Genomic DNA, 17,693 nt, shown 5'->3' on the forward strand with positions numbered 1-17,693 from the left:
ATTTGAACCTGGGAGGGGAGGTTCCAGAGAGCCGAGATCGCGCCGCTGCACTCCAACCTGGGCGACAGACTCCATCTCAAAATAACAACAACCACAAAGAAACAGAGATGGGGACAGAGAAAGTCAGAGACACAGAGCAAAAGACCCCAAAGCAAAAGAAACAACCGGAGACACAGAGAGACACAGAGGAACACAGAGACAGGGAGAGACCCAGAGAGAGACTGAGCCTGACTCCAGGCAGATGGCACCGACAGAGCTTCACAAGAGTCCAAAACCCCACCAGAGACAGAGACATGAGGACAAGGAGAGGAGAGACAGCAGTCAGGCCCGGCCGGGAGGTGATAGTGGGAAGAAGCTGTGGGAGATCCGAGCCCTGAAAACCAGCGTTCCTGTAAACAGGAAGCTGCTGATCTTTGACGATCTAGCCCGGGAAGGCCCCTGGCATCACTTCCACAATACTCTGTTGGCTGAAGCCATCCAGGCCTGCCCAGGCTTAAGGGAAAGGGAACCAAAGTCAGCCTCTCCGTGGCAGGAATATTTTTAAAAAGCAAGTGGACTTTTTTTGTTTTTGTTTTGTTTCTGAGATGGAGTCTCGCTCCGTTGCCCAGGCTGGAGTGCAGTGGCACGATCTCTCGGGTCACTGCAACCTCCGCCTCTCGGGTTCAAGCGATTCTCCTGCCTCAGTGTCCTGGGTAGCTGGAATTACAGGTGCACGCCACCACACCCAGATAATTTTTGTATTTTTAGTAGAGACAGGGTTTCACCATGTTGGCCAGGCTGGTCTCGAACTCCTGGCCTCAGGTGATCTGCCCGCCTCCTCCTCCCAAAGTGCTGGAATTACAGGTGTGAACCACTGTGCCCGGCCCCAGACTTCTTTACACAGGCCTCCAAATAGGCAAACATAAATGCTGTGAGGCCTCTCACAGTCTCGCCAGAGAAATCACACATTGTTTCTATTCTTTTTCTATCTTTTTTCTTTTTTTTTGAGATGCAGCCTCTCTCTGTTGCCCAGGCTGGAATGCAGTGGTGTGATGTCAGCTGACTGCAACATCTGCCTCCCGGATTCAAGCGATTCTCCTGCCTCACACTCCTGAGTAGCTGGGATTCCAGGTGCCCGCCACCACATTCAGCTAATTTTTGTATTTTTAGTAGAGATGGGGTTTCACCATGTTGGTCAGGCTGGTCTAGAACTCCTGAACTCATGATCTGCCTGCCTCGGCCTCCCAAAGTGCTGGGATTACAGGCGGGAGCCTCCGCGCCCGGCCACACTGTTGCTTTTACTGCAAGTTTGTTGCTCAAAGCTAGTTGCCTGGTCATCCCAGATTCGAGGAGAAAGGAACAATATTTCACCTCCGGATGAGAAGAATAGCATGTAAGTACAAGGATGTAAACGGGCCGGGCGCGGTGACTCACACCTGTAATTCCAGCACTTTGGGAGGCTGAGGTGGGTGGATCACAAGATCAAGAGTTCAAGACCAGCCTGGCCAACATAGTGAAACCCGGTCTCTACTAAAAATACAAAAACTAGCCAGGCGTGGTGGCGCGCACCTGTAATCCCAGCCACTCGGGAGGCTGAGGCAGGAGAATTGCTTGAATCTGGGAGAGGGAGGTTCAGTGAGCTGAGACTGCACCACTACACTCCAGCCTGGGTGACAGAGCAAGACACTGTCTCAATTAAAAGAAAAAAAAAGGAAAGAAGTGAGAGAGGGGAGGAAAAAAGAGTGGTCATCTGAGAGTTTAGTACCCAAAATCTATAAGGAACTGACACAAGTCAATAGCAACAAAATCCAACAGGATTCAACAACGGGCAAAGGAACTGATTAGACATTTCTCTAAAGGCACGCGGATGACAACAGACACACGAAAAAGCGCCCAACTTCACTAATCATCAGAGAAATGCTAAGCAAAACTACAAGACTAAACCGCCGTACACCCATTAGAGTGGCTATTACCAAAAAGACAGATGTCACCAGCATGCGTGGGGATGTGGAGGAAGGGGAACCCTTGTGCTCTGTCGGTGAAAATGGAAATTGCTATAGCCATTATGGGAAACAGCGAGGAGGTTTCTCACTCAGGAAGTTAAAACTGGAATTACCATATGATCCAGCAATGTCACTTCTGGGAATACATCCGAAGGAAATGAAATCAGGAGGCTGGGGTGAGGGCAGAGAACAGGGACAGGCGTGGGAGGGAACGGGAGACTATTGCTCTGTGGGCAGGATTGCTGCTAGAACAGGAACAAAAAATGAGTCATCCGTGAGATCGTTGAGAGACAGAGCCTTAAGATGTCACTGGGCCTGGAAGAGCAAGCCGTGGGAAGGGATGGAGAGAAAAGGAGGGATTCGATATTGTACCCACCTGCAAGGGAAATGGCCTGTGTGCCCACATGCGTGTGTCGCGTGGGGCTTTGCATGAACACACCAGGGAGCCTGTGATGTGGACCATGACTCTCTGTTTTTTTTCTTTGAGACAGAGTCTTGCTCTGTCACCCGGGCTGGAGTGGCATGATCTCGGCTCACTGCAACCTCTGCCTCCCGGGTTCAAGCGATTCTCTGGTCTCAGCCTCCCGAGTAGCTGAGATTACAGGTACCTGCCACCATGCCCAGCTGATTTTTTGTATTTTTAGTAGAAACGGGGTTTCACCATGTTGGCCAAGCTGGGTTTTTTTTTGTTTTTTGATATATATATATATATTTTTTGACAGTCTGGCTCTGTTGCCAGGCTGGAGTGTAATGGTGCGTATTGGCTCACTGCAACCTCCACCTCCCGAGTTCAAGTGATTCTCCTGCCTCAGCCTCCCAAATAACTGGGACAATAGGCGTGAGCCACTACGCCCAGCTAATTATTTGTATTTTTAGTAGAGATGGGGTTTGATCATGTCGACCAGGATGGTCTCTATCTCTTGACCTCTTGATCTGACCTCCCAAAGTGCTGGGATTATAGGCGTGAGCCACCGTGCCCAGCCATAGGCTGGTCTTGAACTCCTGACCTCAGGTGATCTGCTCACTTCGGCCTCCCAAATCCTGGGATTACAGGTGTGAGCCACTGCACCCAGCTGGACCATGACTCTTTCTTTTTCTTTTTTTTTTTTTGAGACGGAGTTTCGCTCTTGTTACCCCGGCTGGAGTGCAATGGTGCAATCTCGGCTCACTGCAACCTCCGCCTCCTGGGTTCAGGCAATTCTCCTGCCTCAGCCTCCTGAGTAGCTGGGATTACAGGCACGTGTCACCATGCCCAGCTAATTTTTTGTATTTTTTTTTTAAGTAGAGACGGGGTTTCACTATGTTGACCAGGATGGTCTCGATCTCTTGACCTCGTGATCCACCCGCCTTGGCCTCCCAAAGTGCTGGGATTACAGGCTTGAGCCACCGCGCCCGGCGACCATGACTCTTTCAAGCCCTCAACTCAATCTTTGAATTTCTGGGTGAAGAGCACACAGTGGCTGAACTAGACAGAGTGCTGGGGCACAAAAATTACCCCAATTGTCCCAGGCGTAGCCGTCCCTACAGTCATGACATAGCATATTGTATCAGAGGATGCAAAGTCTCTGCTTGTGTTTGTGGTGGAAACAGTGAGATCTCAGAAACCAAGGATGTATCTGTTAGGGAAGGGTGTGTTTAGGACTGGAGAGCAGTGGGGTTATCACAGCTCACTGCAGGCTTGAACTCTCAGACTCAAGCCATCCTCCAGCCTCAGCCTCCTGATTAGCTGGGACTACAGGCACGCACTGCCAGGCCTCACTACTTTGTTTTTTTTTTGAGATGGAGTCTCTTTCTGTTGCCCGGGGAAGGACAATGGCGCAATCTCGGCTCACTGCAACCCCCACCTCCCAGGTTCAAGCAATTCTTCTGCCTCAACCTTCCAAGTAGCTGGTATTACAGGCACGCGCCGCCACGCCTGGCTAAGTTTTGTATTTTTAGTAGAGACAGGGTTTCACCATGTGGGCCAGGCTGGTCTTGATCTCCCGACCTCAGGTGATCCACCCATCTCGGCCTCCCAAAGTGCTGGGATTCCAGACTTGAGTCATTGTGCCTCTGTCTCTTTTTTGTCTCTCTCTCTGTTTCTTTTGGACTCTCTCTCTCTCCCACCTGTCCCTGCCACCTCCCTGTCTCTTTCCCTGCCTTGGTGGTTCCTGGCTATCTCCATGGTGATAAGTGAGCCTGCACCTGTCTGGTTCCTACCTCTGCCTTCACCCCCTTTTAGGTCTCCATCTATCTCTGGCTCTGTCTCTCCTTCTCTCTGTCCCTCGTTCCCTTCCTGCCTTCATCAGACCTGTGTGTGAATCTCTGCCGTGCCCCTCCCCTCTGGCCTCGGTCTGTGTCTGCGGTGTGCTCCCTCCGCTCCCCATCCCTATCCCTGCCTAGAGGAGAAAAACGCTGTCCTGCTGAGCGAGCGATGCCCCCCTCCTCGGTTACTAGGGTGCTTGCTGGATGGGGGACTGCGTGCGCCTCATTACCCTAATGGCTGGTGAGGCCGCGCAGCCTCCCAGGAAATGGGCCACTTAAGCCTGTTCCAGCTGATGGCAGAGGCCGCTTCTCCCCTCGTGCTCGGCAGAGAGAGGGGGCCAGAGCAGGAGAGGAGGGGAGAAAGGCGGGAGGAAAGGAGAGGAGGAGAGGGAATGAGGGACTGCAAGGTGTCGGGGACACCTCCACTCTTCAGGCCTGGGTGTGTCCTGGGAACCTGTGCCGGACCGGCTAGGGGCTGGGAGAGGCTGGGCCCGAGGGGCTTCTTCTAAATGCACACACACCTGCCACTCGGAGTCGCCCCAGGGCCACACACACTGAAAATCACAGACACTCCCTACCGCTCAGACAGCCCCTGAGCTCTCTCCTGTCCCTCTAGGGCCCCTGGAGACAGCCCTGCAGGATCACACGGGTATGTGCCCAGACACACACACACACACGCACGCGCGCACACACACACACAGGTGTGCACATGCGCGCACACACGCGTGCACACACACACACAGCCTTGGAGCATGACTGTCTCTCTGGACAGACAACAGCCTCGGGACAGGATTCCCGGCAGAGACCCATCACAGCCCAGCCACAAGCTCGTCCAAGCACTTTCAGATAGTCACGGGTACACACACACACACACACACACACACACACACACACACGGTTACAAGTACAATCACGAACAGGACACAGACATACATTCATGTGCCCATGAACACGCCCATACACGGGCGTCCCCATGCACACAGATGTAGCCACAAAACACAGTCACAGAAGTGCAGATCATAGCACACGCTCTCTCTCCCACACACGGTCAGGCGGGGACGGTCGCAACTCCAGAACATTCCAGCAAACTAGACTTCACACGCAACACAGAGGCTCACAGGGGCTGGGCGCGGTGTCTCACACCTGTCATTCCAGCACTTCAGGAGGCCAAAGCAGGCAGATTGCTTGAGCCCAGGAGTTCAAGGCCAGCCTGGGGGACATTAGCAAGACCCTGTCTCTACAAAATACAAAACTTAGCCTGGCGTGGTAGCCTGCATCCGTGGTTCTGTAGCAGGAGCGGCCGAGAGAAACAGACCTCTCAACACCGAACTGCAAAGGAAGAAGTTTGTTATTATTATTATTATTATTACCATGGCTGGGAGCCAGGTGATGATTTGTCTAAGTAACCCAGGTCATGTAACAAAGAGAGGCTCTGCCTTTATATAGGCTTGCACTCTAGATACTACCTGTGAAAGAATCTTAGGTTTACAGCCTTAGAAATTCCGAGTGAAAGGGTTTGGGATTTACAGCTTTAGGAATCACATATGAAAGGGTTTCGGGTCTACAGTTTTAGGAATCTCATGTGAAAAGGTTCTGGTCTCTGGATGGAGGAGTAGGGTGGGGGGTTTGATCTTGTTTAAGTAAAACCAGTGTCTTCCAAAGAGTTTCCCCAATACCAGGCGTGCTATTTACGGGAAGGTGATCCAGGAGGTGGCAGTCCGCCAGCCTTTTCTTCTATTGAAATGCAGCGTGGAAGTCAAGGGGGAGGTGATCCCAGATGCCTGGGTCTCCTTCCTCAGTTCCAGCTACTCGGGAGGCTGAGGCAGGAGGAGGGCTTGAGCTCAGGACTTCAAGGCTACACTGAGCTATGATTGTGCCATTGCACTCCAGCCTGGGCAACAGAGCAAGACCCTGTCACAAAAATAAAATATAAAAGATACACTCTGGGCCGGGCGTGATGGCTCACGCCTGTAATCCAAACACTTTGGAGGCCAAGGCAGGCGGATCACCTGAGGTCGGGAGTTCAAGACCAGCCTGACCAACATGGTGAAACCTCGTCTTTAAAAAAAAAAAAAAAAAAAAAAAATTAAGAAAACAAGTCAGAAACAGTGAAACAAAGAGACACATAGGAAAAAGCCTGGGAGGGTCCCCAACAAAGCTTCCATGCCCTCTTTTTTTTGAGACAGAGTCTGTCTCTGTTGCCCAGGCTGGAGTGCCGTGGTGTGATTTTGAGTCACGGCAGCCTCGCCTCTCAGGTTCAAGTGATTCTCCTGCCTTGGCCTCCAGAGTAGCTGGCACCGCAGGTGTCTGCCACCACACCCGACTAATTTTTTATTTTTAGAAGAGGTAGGGTTTCACCTGGCCAGGCTGGTCTTGAACTCCTGACCTCAGGTGATCTGCCCGCCTCTGCCTCTCAAGGTGCTGGGATTACAGGTGTGAGCCACCGCACCCAGCCCAGAAAAGGACTCTCCTAAAATATATAATCCCATTATCATCACCACCCTTGCAGTAATCCTTTAATAGTATCAAATAGCCTGACAAGGCCCACAGATATTTTTATAAAACTGGTTCATTCATTCAAATCGGGACTCAAATATCCCACACACAGTGATGCAACACACTTTTCTTCTCTTTTCTTTTTCTAATCTAAAATAATTTTCAACGAAAAGTTACCAGTGGGGAGTGGAATTATTAGTGGCTGCTATTTTCTTGTGGTTGTCAATGGTAATGGTGACAGTTAAAAATTTGTTTTAAAAATGTTAAATGGGGGGCCGGGCACGGTGGCTCACGTCTGTAATCCCAGCACTTTGGGAGGCCGAGGCGGGTGGACCACGAGGTCAAGAGATCGAGACCATCCTGGTCAACAAGGTGAAACCCCGTCTCTACTAAAAATACAAAAATTAGCTGGGCATGGTGGCACGCGCCTGTAGTCCCAGCTGCTCGGGAGGCTGAGGTAGGAGAATTGCTTGAACTGAGGAGGCGGAGGTTGCCGTGAGCCAAGATCGTGCCATTGCACTCCAGCCTGGGTAACAAGAGCGAAACTCCATCTCAAAATAATTAAAAAAAAAAATGTTAAATGGGGATGGGCACGGTGGTTCGTGCCTGTAATCCCAGCACTTTGAGAGGCCGAGGCGGGTGGATCCCAAGGTCAGGAGTTCGAGACCAGCCTGGCCAACACAATGAAACCCCATCTCTCCTAAAAATACAAAAATTAGCTGGTTGTGGCTGCATGTGTCTATAATCCCAGTCACTTGGGAGGCTGAGGCAGGAGAACCACTTGAACACGGGAGGCAGAGGTTGCAGTGAGCAGAGATCGCGCCATTGCACTCCAGCCTGGGCAACAAGAGGAAAACTGTCTCAAAAACAAAAAAAAAAAAAAGAAAAGAAAAGAAAAGAAAGGGAGAAGATGGGACTCACAGAGGAGGGTGAGTTCCTAGAAGATGGGGAGTGGGGGTTAGAGAGGAGATGGGGAAGGGAAGGTCCCTGGGAATCGGAGATTCTCCGTGGTAAGGCCTTAGGCAATCCTGGAGGACGTCCAGGAGGTATGGCTGGCCTTCCCTCAGGTTACTCCTACCCACCTCCCACCTCTTTGCCTCTGGGTGTACCCCCCACCCCCACCCAGAGCCACAGTAGCTACCAGAGGGACAGAACAGCTGATGCTTGTTGACCAAGGAACAGAAGTAAAGGCCATGGGAGAGGGAAGGAGGAGTGCTGGCTGGGTCCCACTGTCTCTTCTTCTCCGTGGTTGGGGGGGCTTGCTCTTATGGGGCAACCCCATCTTTCTAATCAGCCACTGGCGGCAGCGGGCAGGTGTGAGGAGGAAGAATTGAACTGCACCCCCTTGGGTTTTTGGGGGTGTCAATGTATGTTCCCACAGTATGTCTCTCCACACAGGTCTCTGTGGACCCGAGGACCCCTCGCTGGCACCCCCTCCCCGCGTTCACGTGATCCCCTGCCCCCTTTCCTCCCTCCCACCTCCTGTCCCGGCCCTCTGGGCCCCTGCTATCTTTAATTGGCCTTCGTGAAGCTGAATTCATTGAGACTCTGACAGCCGGGTAGGGTGGGGAGGGGGAGGGTCAGGCCGAAGCTCCCCCGCCTCCCTGCCTGGCTAATTTGGGGGCTCTATTGCCAAGAGGCAGCCCCCCAGCCCCCTCTCCACTCCCCTCCGCGGTTGGATTGCTTCCGCAGACAATGCTGAGAGCTCCTTGTCCTGAAGGGCCGGCAGCTGTAATTTAGTCTAATTCAGCCCAGGAGGGAGACGGCGATTACAGCTAATAAACAGACCCCTAATCAGCTCTCTCTCCCACCCCACCCCTGCCACCCAGCTCCCCTCCCCTCTGGGGAGCCCTCCCTTCCCCCAGCCAGGGGAAGGACGGAAATAATAGAACAGCCCTGCCCTCTGAGTCTCAGTTCTGTCTTCAAGAAATGGGCATCGCTTTGAATGCTGCCAGGCGACTGTGTGCCCAGCTGCACCGTGGTGGCAGGTGCAAATCAGACTACTGTGGAGACACCCCTGGCCCCATCCCTTCCTTGGCTGTCCCCTCCCTGTCTCTCTCTCTCTCTCTCTCTCTCTCTGTTTTTTGGAGAGAGTCTTGCTCTGTGGCCTAGAGTGCAGTGGTGCAATCTCGCCTCACTGCAACTTCCGCCTCCAGAGTTCAAGCAATTCATTTGCCTCAGCCTCCCAAGTAGCTGGGACTACAAGTGTGGGCCACCGTGCCCAGCTAATTTTTTTTTTTTTTTGAGATAGAGTCTCACTTTGTCACCCAGGCTATTTGTGTGCTTTTTTTAGTAGAGATGGGGTTTCAGCATATTGGCCGGGATGGTCTCAATCTCTTGACCTCATGATCCACCGGCCTTGGACTCCCAAAGTGCTGGGATTACAGGCGTGAGCGACCGAGCCTGGCCTAATTTTTGTATTTGTAGTAAAGACAGGGTTTCACCACGTTGGCCAGGCTGGTCTCAAATTCCTGAATTCAAGTGATCCACCCGCCTCGGCCTCCCAGAATACTGAGATTACACGCGTGAGCCACTGTGCCCGGCCTTAATGGTTTATATTTCTAAAACTTATTTTAGAGACAGAGTCTTGCTCTGTTGCCCAGGGAGGAGTACAGTGGCACAAACACAGCTCACTGCAGCCTTGACCTCCTGGGCTCAAAGGATCCTCCTGCCTTGGCCTCCCAAAGGCTGAGATTTCAGGTGTGAGCCATCCCTCTGGTTGATGGCTCTCTCTTTACTCCGTGGTAAGTTCAAGGTCAGGGTTTGTGGTGAGGTTGGGGGCAGTGGGTCAGGGTCCTGGCAGAACGAGGCTGGTCTGTTCCAGACTGGGTACCAGAAAGGCATTCTACCCACAGGAGTGTGGGAAGAGCTAAGAGAAACCGATCATGGGGTGCCGCCTGCAGGGCCAGCAACACCAGGGCGCCTCACCGCCCATGGCGGGCACAGGGGCTAGGGCCTGCTGGAGGGGAGCTGGGGGCCAGGCCAGGCCGTTAAGAAAAAAAAAAAAGCCAGGCGCGGTGGCTCAGGCCTGTAATCCCAGCACTTTGGGAGACCGAGGCGGGCGGATCATGAGGTCAAGAGATCGAGGATGAGACCATCCTGGTCAACATGGTGAAACCCCGTCTCTACTAAAAATACAAAAAATTAGCTGGGCACAGTGGCGCGTGCCTGTAATCCCAGCTACTCGGGAGGCTGAGGCAGGAGAATTGCCTGAACCCAGGAGGCGGAGGTTGCGGTGAGCCGAGATCATGCCATTGCACTCCAGCCTGGGTGACAAGAGCGAAACTCTGTCTCAAAAAAAAAAAAAAAAAGAGACAAGGTTTCAACATGTTGGCCAGGATGGTCTTGATCTCCTGACTTCAAGTGATCCACCTGCTTCGGCCTCCGAAAGTGCTGGGATTATAGGCGTGAGCCACAACGCCTTGCCTTTTTTTTTTTTTTTTTTTTTTTGATGAAGTTTTGCTCTTGTCACCCAGGCTGGAACACAGCGGCACGATCTCGGCTCACCGCAACCTCCGCCTCCCAGGTTCAAGCGATTCTCCTGCCTCAGCCTCCTGAGTCGCTGGGATTACAGGTGAGCACCACCACACCCGGGGAATTTTATATTTTTAGTATAGACTGGGTTTCACCATGTTGGCCAGGCTGGTCTCGATCTCCTGACTTCAAATGATCCACCCGCCTCGGCCTCCGAAAGTGCTGAGATCACAGGCCTGAGCCGCCGTGACTGGGCCCTAGGTACTTTCCTTCTTTTAATCTTTTTTTCTCTTCTCTGCAGCCCTTGCTGAAGTTTCCTGGTGTGGTTCAGCACCAGGTGGGACTGGCCCCCAACCATGCCTGCTGCGAAGGCCCGCCTGGGGACCGGAATTTATCTGCAAATACAAGGCTGTGGACTGGAGGGGGGAAGTGTCTCACTTTGAGAGGCTGAGGTCTGGGGCTGGGAGTGGGGAAGAGACGGTAGGCTAAGAGCTACGGGGGTGGGGGTGGGGAGACACCGAGTGAGGCCAGCTGTGCTTCTGCTGACACCTAGTGGAAAGATGACACTATTGTTCTTTTTTATTTTTTGAGATGGAATCTCTGTTGCCCAGGCTGGAGTACAGTGGCACGATCTCGGCTCGCGGCAGCCTCTGCCTCCCGGGTGTAAGGTTAGCCGTGAGAAACAATAGCTCCAAAGTCAGGCAAGCATGCTTTATTAACCCGCCGGGCTGCCCCAGAACAGCCGCAGGAGGCAGCCCTGAGCTTACAACACGAGGGGTTTATATGGGGGGAGAGTTTCGGGACTGAAATCATTTATCAGTTTGTAACAGGCACAGAGCTAGTTTGTTACCTTGTGACAGACTTACAATACATGATTCCGTGACTTTTGTGGTGGGAGTTTAAAAAAAGAAAACCCAGGATTTTTACAGGTATGTGTCAAACAGGAGTTTACACGTGTGGATAACAAACACTGGTTTTCCCTGTCCTCCCCTAGGCTGCCCGGATGGCTGTAATCAGGTTTTGCTTAATCGTAGCGCGTCTGGCAGCCTTGCTGTGGCACCTAGGGAGGGTTCAGGAATGCAGCTGCACAGCAGAGTGGGGGAAGGGGTCACTCAAAGGGCGGGGGTTTCTGAGGCAGCTTGTCTCCAACTCTGGGTTCAAGCGATTCTCCTGCCTCAGCCTCCTGTAGCTGGGATCACAGGTGTGCGCCACCATGCCCGGGTAATTTTTGTATTTTTAGTAGATACGGGGTTTCACCATGTTGGCCAGGCTGGTCTTGAACTCCTGACCTCAGGTGATCCACCCTCCGTGGCCTCCCAAAGTGCTGGGATTACAGGCATGAGCCACCATGCCCGACCCCAAGAAACCACTTTAAAGGAGTGTTTAGTTTGGTTTGGTTGGCTGGTTTTTGGCAGGTTAGTGAGTTCTCAGGACTTGTTGGGGTTTCTTGGGGAGGTGATATGTTCTCCCAGGTTTGCCCCCTCCACTAGGAAGTCCACCTGTATTACCTCACTTCCATCACCAACCCCCAAGCCTTTTCTCTCCTCTGGCCGGCTATGCATTTGTTCATAATTTTTTTTTCTTTTTGGAGACAGAGTTTCATTCTTCTTGCCCAGGCTGGAGTGCAATGGCGTGATCTCAGCTTACCGCAACCTCCGCCCCCAGGTTCAAGCGATTGTCCAGCCTCAGCCTCCTGAGTAGCTGGGATTACAGGCACGTGCCGCCTTACCCAGCTAATTTTGTATTTTTAGTAGACCTCAGGTGATCCGCCTTCTTCGGCCTCCCAAAGTGCTGCGATTATAGGCATGAGCCACCGCGCACAGCGTGTTCATAATTTCAACAAATGTAAGCCAGGTGCGGTGGCTCATGTCTGTTATCCCAGCACTTTGGGAGGCCAAGGCGGGTGGATCACTTGAGGTCAGGAGTTCGAGATCAGCCTGACCAGCATGGTGAAACCCCGTCTCTACTAAAAATACAAAAATTAGCTGGGCATGGTGCCTCATGCCTGTAATCGCAGCTACTCGGGAGGCTGAGGCAGGAGAATCACTTGAACCCTGGAGGCGGAGGTTGCGGTGAGCCCAGGTTGCGCCATCGTATTCCAGCCTGGGTGACAAGAGCAAAACTCTGTCTCAAACAAACACACACAAAAAGTTTCCTGAGACTTAGTGACACCATAGGAAACAAAAGAGACTAAAACAAATAAGAAAAACTACTGCCAGTGAAGCTTATAGCCCGGCTAGTGAAACGGAGAAAATAGCAAACAGATCTACAAAATGTGATTATTTCAGAGACTAAAAAGCCATTGGGAGGATATGTTTATTTTTATGTTTTTAAGATGGAGTATTGTTCTGTTACCCAGGCTGCAGTGCAGTGGCATGACCTCGGCTCACTACAACCTCCCCCTCCAAGGTTCAAGCAATTCCCCTGCCTCAGCCTCCCACGTAGCTGGGACTACAGGCGCCCACTACCACGTGTAGCTAATTTTGTATTTTTTGTAGAGACAGGGTTTCACCGTGTTGGCTAGGCTGGTCTTGAACTCTTGTCCTCAAGCTGTCAGCCTCCTAAAGTATTGAGACTGCAGGCATGAGCCACTGCACCAGCCTGGAAGGACATGTTTAAATGACAGGTACCAAGTTTGTGGGTTCCAAGGTCAGGTAGGACAGGCTACCACTCAGCCAGGCTCAGGCAGGAAGGACCCTCTGAAGAGGGAACCTTGGAACCAAGACTTGAAGGAAGGGAGGACGTGAGCCTTGGAAACACCTGGGTCCGCCAGAAAGCACAGCCCGTGCAAAGGCCCAGGGGCAGGACAGCAATTGGCGTGTTGGAGGAGCATTGAGGAGGAGCAGAGTGAGCAAGGGAAATAAAGGGAAGAAGGGAGGGCAGAGGGGATGGGGCAGGTTGTGCCAGGTCTGGTAAGACATGGGGAGGACTCGGGCTTTGACCCTGAGAGAGGTGGGAGCCATGGAGGGTTGTGGACGGAGAAGGGAAGGGATGGGATGTCACTCAGGTGCTCAAAAGCACCCTCTGGTGGCTGCTGCTGGGTGAACATACCGTGGGGATTGAGGGCGGGAGCTGGGGTCCAGGTGGGGGTGACTGTGTTGGCCCAGGTGAGTGATGCTGGAGGCTGGACCAAGGAACCACTGAGTGGGAATGCTGTGATCACATACTAGGTGCATTTTTTTTTTTTTTTTTGAGAAGGGGTGTCGCCCTGTCACCCAGGCTGGAGTGCAATAGCATGATCTCGGCTCACTGCAACCTCTGCTTCCCGGGTTCAAGCAATTCTTCTGCCTCAGCCACATGAGTAGCTGGGATTACAGGCACACACCACCATGCTGGACTAATTTTTGTATTTTTTTTTTTTTTTTTTTTTTTTGAGATGGAGTTTCGCTCTTGTTACCCAGTCTGGAGTGCAATGGTGCGATCTCGGCTCACCGCAACCTCCGCCTCCTGGGTTCAGGCAATTCTCCTGCCTCAGCCTCCCAAGTAGCTGGGACTACAGGCATACGCCACCACGCCCAGATAATTTTTGTATTTTTAGTAGAGACAGGGTTTCACTTTGTTGACCAGGATGGTCTCGATCTCTTGACCTCATGATCCACCTGCCTCGGCCTCCCAAAGTGCTGGGATTATAGGCGTGAGCCACCGCGCCCGGCCTAATTTTTGTATTTTTGTAGAGACAGAGTTTCTCCATGTTAGCCAGGATGGTCTTGAACTCCTGACCTCAGATGATCGTCCGCCTCTTCCTGCCAAAGTGCTGGGATTACAGGTGTGAACCACCACACCCGGCCAACTAGGACTTTCTGAGCAAGAAAGGGGACACTGAGGGGGCAGGGGCATAAATTGGGAATGTCCTAGCCAAAGCCAGGTATATGGTCACCTTAGCTCGAAAGAGAATTGGAGGCTGGGCATGGTGGCTCATGCCTGTAATCCCAGCACTTTGGGAGGACAGGGCCAGAGGATCACTTTAGGTCATGAGTTTGAGACCAGCCTGGCCAACATGGTGAAACCTGTCTCTGCTAAAAATACAAAAATTAGCCAGGCACGGTGGCGCACCTGTAATCCCAGCTGCTCGGGAGGTTGAGGCACCAAAACCGATTGAACACGAGAGGTGGACGTTGGAGTGAGCTGAGATTGCACCATTGCGCTGCTGCGGCCTGGGGAACTGCCGGAGACTGTCTCCAAACAAAAGAAAAAGATAATTGGAGAAGAGAAAGTGGAGCTGGAGAATGAGGACATCTCATATTCAATGGGTTTCCCTCTAAGGAGAAACAGATGTGTAAATGGGTAACATTGTGATCGAATTGTAGCAACAGGGATTTCCTGGCGTTGGAAATCCAAAAATAGGGGATTGGTTAATTAGTTGGAATTCATCAAACAATGGCTAATGCCTCTCTGTGTCATAGCTCCCCTCCTCCAAAAGGTAAGTTAGAATCCTAACCCCCTGGTTTCTAAAGAACAGGACCCTATTTGGAGATAGGGTCTTCACAAAGGCAATGAAGTTAAAATGAGGTCATTAGGGTGGACTGTCGGCTGGTAGCATGGATATCCTCATAAAAAGGGAACATGGGCTCTGAGCTGCAGCTCGCATCTGTAATCCCAGCACTTTGGGAGGCCAAGGCGGGTGGATCACCTGGGGTTAGGAGTTCGAGGCCAGCCTGGCCAACATGGTGAAACCCTGTCTCTACAAAAAATTAGCTGGGTGTGGTGGTGGGAGCCTGTAATCCCAGCTACTGGGGAGGCTGAGGCAGGAGAATTGCTTGAATCCAGGAGGTACAGGTTGCGGTGAGCCAAGATTGTGCCATTGCACTCCAGCCTGAGCGACGAGAGAGAGACTCCGTCTCAAAAAATGAAAAATAAAAATAGGCCGGGCGCGGTGGCTCACGCCTGTAATCCCAGAACTTTGGGAGGCCGAGGCGGGTGGATCACGAGGTCAAGAGATCGAGACCATCCTGGTCAACATGGTGAAACCCCGTCTCTACTAAAAATACAAAAAATTAGCTGGGCATGGTGGTGCGTGCCTGTAATCCCAGCTACTCAGGAGGCGGAGGCAGGAGAATTGCCTGAACCCAGGAGGCGGAGGTTGCGGTGAGCCGAGATCGCGCCATTGCACTCCAGTCTGGGTAACAAGAGCGAAACTCCATCTCAAAAAAAAAAATAAATAAAGTCCAGGCACGGTGGCTCACGCCTGTAATCCAAGCACTTTGGAGGCCAAGGCGGGCGTATCACCTGAGGTCGGGAGTTCAAGACCAGCCTGACCAACATGGTGAAACCCCATCTTTAAAATAAATAAATAAAAATTAAACAAAAACAAAAACAAAAAACCCGGAAGAGTACCATTATGATAGTGAGGTTTTTTTGGTTGTCGTTTTCTAAGATGGAGTCTTGCTCTGTCGCCCAGGCTGGAGTGCCATGGTATGATCTCACCTCACCACAATCTCTGCTTCCCAGGTTCAAGCAATTCTTCTGTCTCAGCCTCCCAGGTAGCTGGGATTACAGGCATCCACCACCAAGCCTGGCTAATTTTTTGTAGTTTTAGTAGAGATGAATTTTCACCAAGTTGGCCAGGCTGGTTTCAAACTCCTGACCTCAAGTGATCTGCCCGCCTCAGCATCCCAAAGTGCTAGGATTATAGGTGTGGGTCACTGTGCCTGGCCTAGAATACATTCTTAGTGTTGTGAGTTTTAATATATCTACTTTTAACGTTTCAATATGTTTTCAACAGTGTTCTGAGGGAAATAACCATTAAAATACATAAAAACAGGCCAGGCATGGTGGCTCAGCCTTGTAATCCTAGCACTTTGGGAAGCCAAGTCGGGAGGATCTCTTGAGCGCAGGAGTTTGAGATCAGCTTGGGAAAGATAGCGAGACCCCATCTCTACTAAAACTTTTAAAAATTTGCCAGGCTTGGTGGCACGCACCTGTGGCCCCAGCTATGTGGGAGGCTGTGGTGGAAGGATTCTGTGATCCCAGGGGGTCGAGGCTGCAGTGAGCTGTGATTGCACCACTGCACTCCAGCCTGAGTGACAGAGTGAGACCCTGTCTCAAAAACACCCAAAACCAAACCCCTCAAAACACATAAAAACAGGCATTAAGAGGCCTTGCAAAACTCCAAGAGTCTGGCAAATCACTACCAAAACCTGTCTCGATGGAAATTTTTGACAATTTGTTCATGATGGAGTTATTTGCCAGTAATTAATTTTTTAAGTAATATTATGGCAGGGTGCGGTGTTCAGGCCTGTAATCCCAGCACTTTGGGAGGCGGAGGTGGGCAGATCACTTGACTTCAGAGTTCAAGACCAGCCTGGCCAACATGATGAAATCCTGTCTCTACAAAAAATACAAAAATTAGCCAGGCATAGTGGCTCATGCCTGTAATCCCAGCTACTAGGGAGGTTGAGGCATGAGAATAGCTTGAACGTGGGAGGTGGAGGTTGCAGTGAGTCAAGATCGTGCCACTGCACTCCAGCCTGGACAACAGAGAGAGAGAGAGAGAGAGAGAGAGAAAGTATTGAAATATTATTTATCATGATTATTGAGAGTTTTTTGGCACCTCTTTAATTTTTGCACCTGGTACCAGTACCTTACAATGCCTTAGTCTCCTCACCCTAATCCCAGCCCTGCAGGAGCGAGCGTGTGTGGAATTTTACAGCAGTCTGATCCTAATTTCTTGCCATCATACCCCCACTCCTTCTACTGTCTCTTTAAGAAAGAGGCTGGGGGCCGGGCGCGGTGGCTCAAGCCTGTAATCCCAGCACTTTGGGAGGCCGAGGCGGGTGGATCACGAGGTCAAGAGATCGAGACCATCCTGGTCAACATGGTGAAACCCTGTCTCTACTAATACAAAAAATTAGCTGGGCATGGTGGTGCATGCCTGTAATCCCAGCTACTCAGGAGGCTGAGGCAGGAGAATTGCCTGAACCCAGGAGGTGGAGGTTGCAGTGAGCCGAGATCGCGCCATTGCACTCCAGCCTGGGTAACAAGAGCGAAACTCCGTCTCAAAAAAAAAAAAAAAAAAAAAGAAAGAAAGAAAGAGGCTGGTCATGGTGGCAAAATCCTGTAATCCCAGCACTCTGGGAGACTGAGGCAGGCGGATCTCCAGGTCAGGAGTTCAAGACCAGCCTGATCAACATGGAGAACCCCTGTGTCTACTAAAAATACAAAATTAGCTGATCATGATGGCACATGTCTGTAATCACAGCTACTCGGGAGGCTGAGGCAGGAGGATCACTTGAACCTGGGAGGTGGAGGTCCGGCCTGAGAAAGCTCTTTTACAGAGTAGTTGGGGTTGGGTGCGCTGGCTCACGACTGTAATCCCAGCACTTTGGGAGGCTGAGGTGGCCAGATCATGTTTGGTCACAAGTTCGAGACCAGCCTAAACAACATAGTGTAGGCCCTTCTATAAGTCACCGTCTCTACCAGGCACATTAAAAAAAATTTAGCCAGGCGAGGTGGTCCCTGCCTGTGGTCAGGGCATTCCAGGGGCTTAAGTGGGAGGAT

General features: G+C 51.6%; 1 long non-coding RNA gene across 1 annotated transcript; it reads left to right on the forward strand.

The window, feature by feature from the left end:
* The first annotated feature begins 1,178 nt into the window (after positions 1–1,178).
* LOC135276673 (uncharacterized) lies at positions 1,179–10,617 on the forward strand. The gene is made up of 3 exons (XR_010344198.1): positions 1,179–1,372; positions 10,199–10,296; positions 10,498–10,617. It is a non-coding gene; the product is annotated as an uncharacterized LOC135276673 (long non-coding RNA).
* Positions 10,618–17,693: the final 7,076 nt, after the last annotated feature.

The sequence above is a fragment of the Aotus nancymaae genome, unplaced genomic scaffold, assembly GCF_030222135.1.
Source record: "Aotus nancymaae isolate 86718 unplaced genomic scaffold, 86718_ANA_hifiasm-v0.15.2.pri h1tg000028l, whole genome shotgun sequence".
Taxonomy (NCBI): domain Eukaryota; kingdom Metazoa; phylum Chordata; class Mammalia; order Primates; family Aotidae; genus Aotus; species Aotus nancymaae.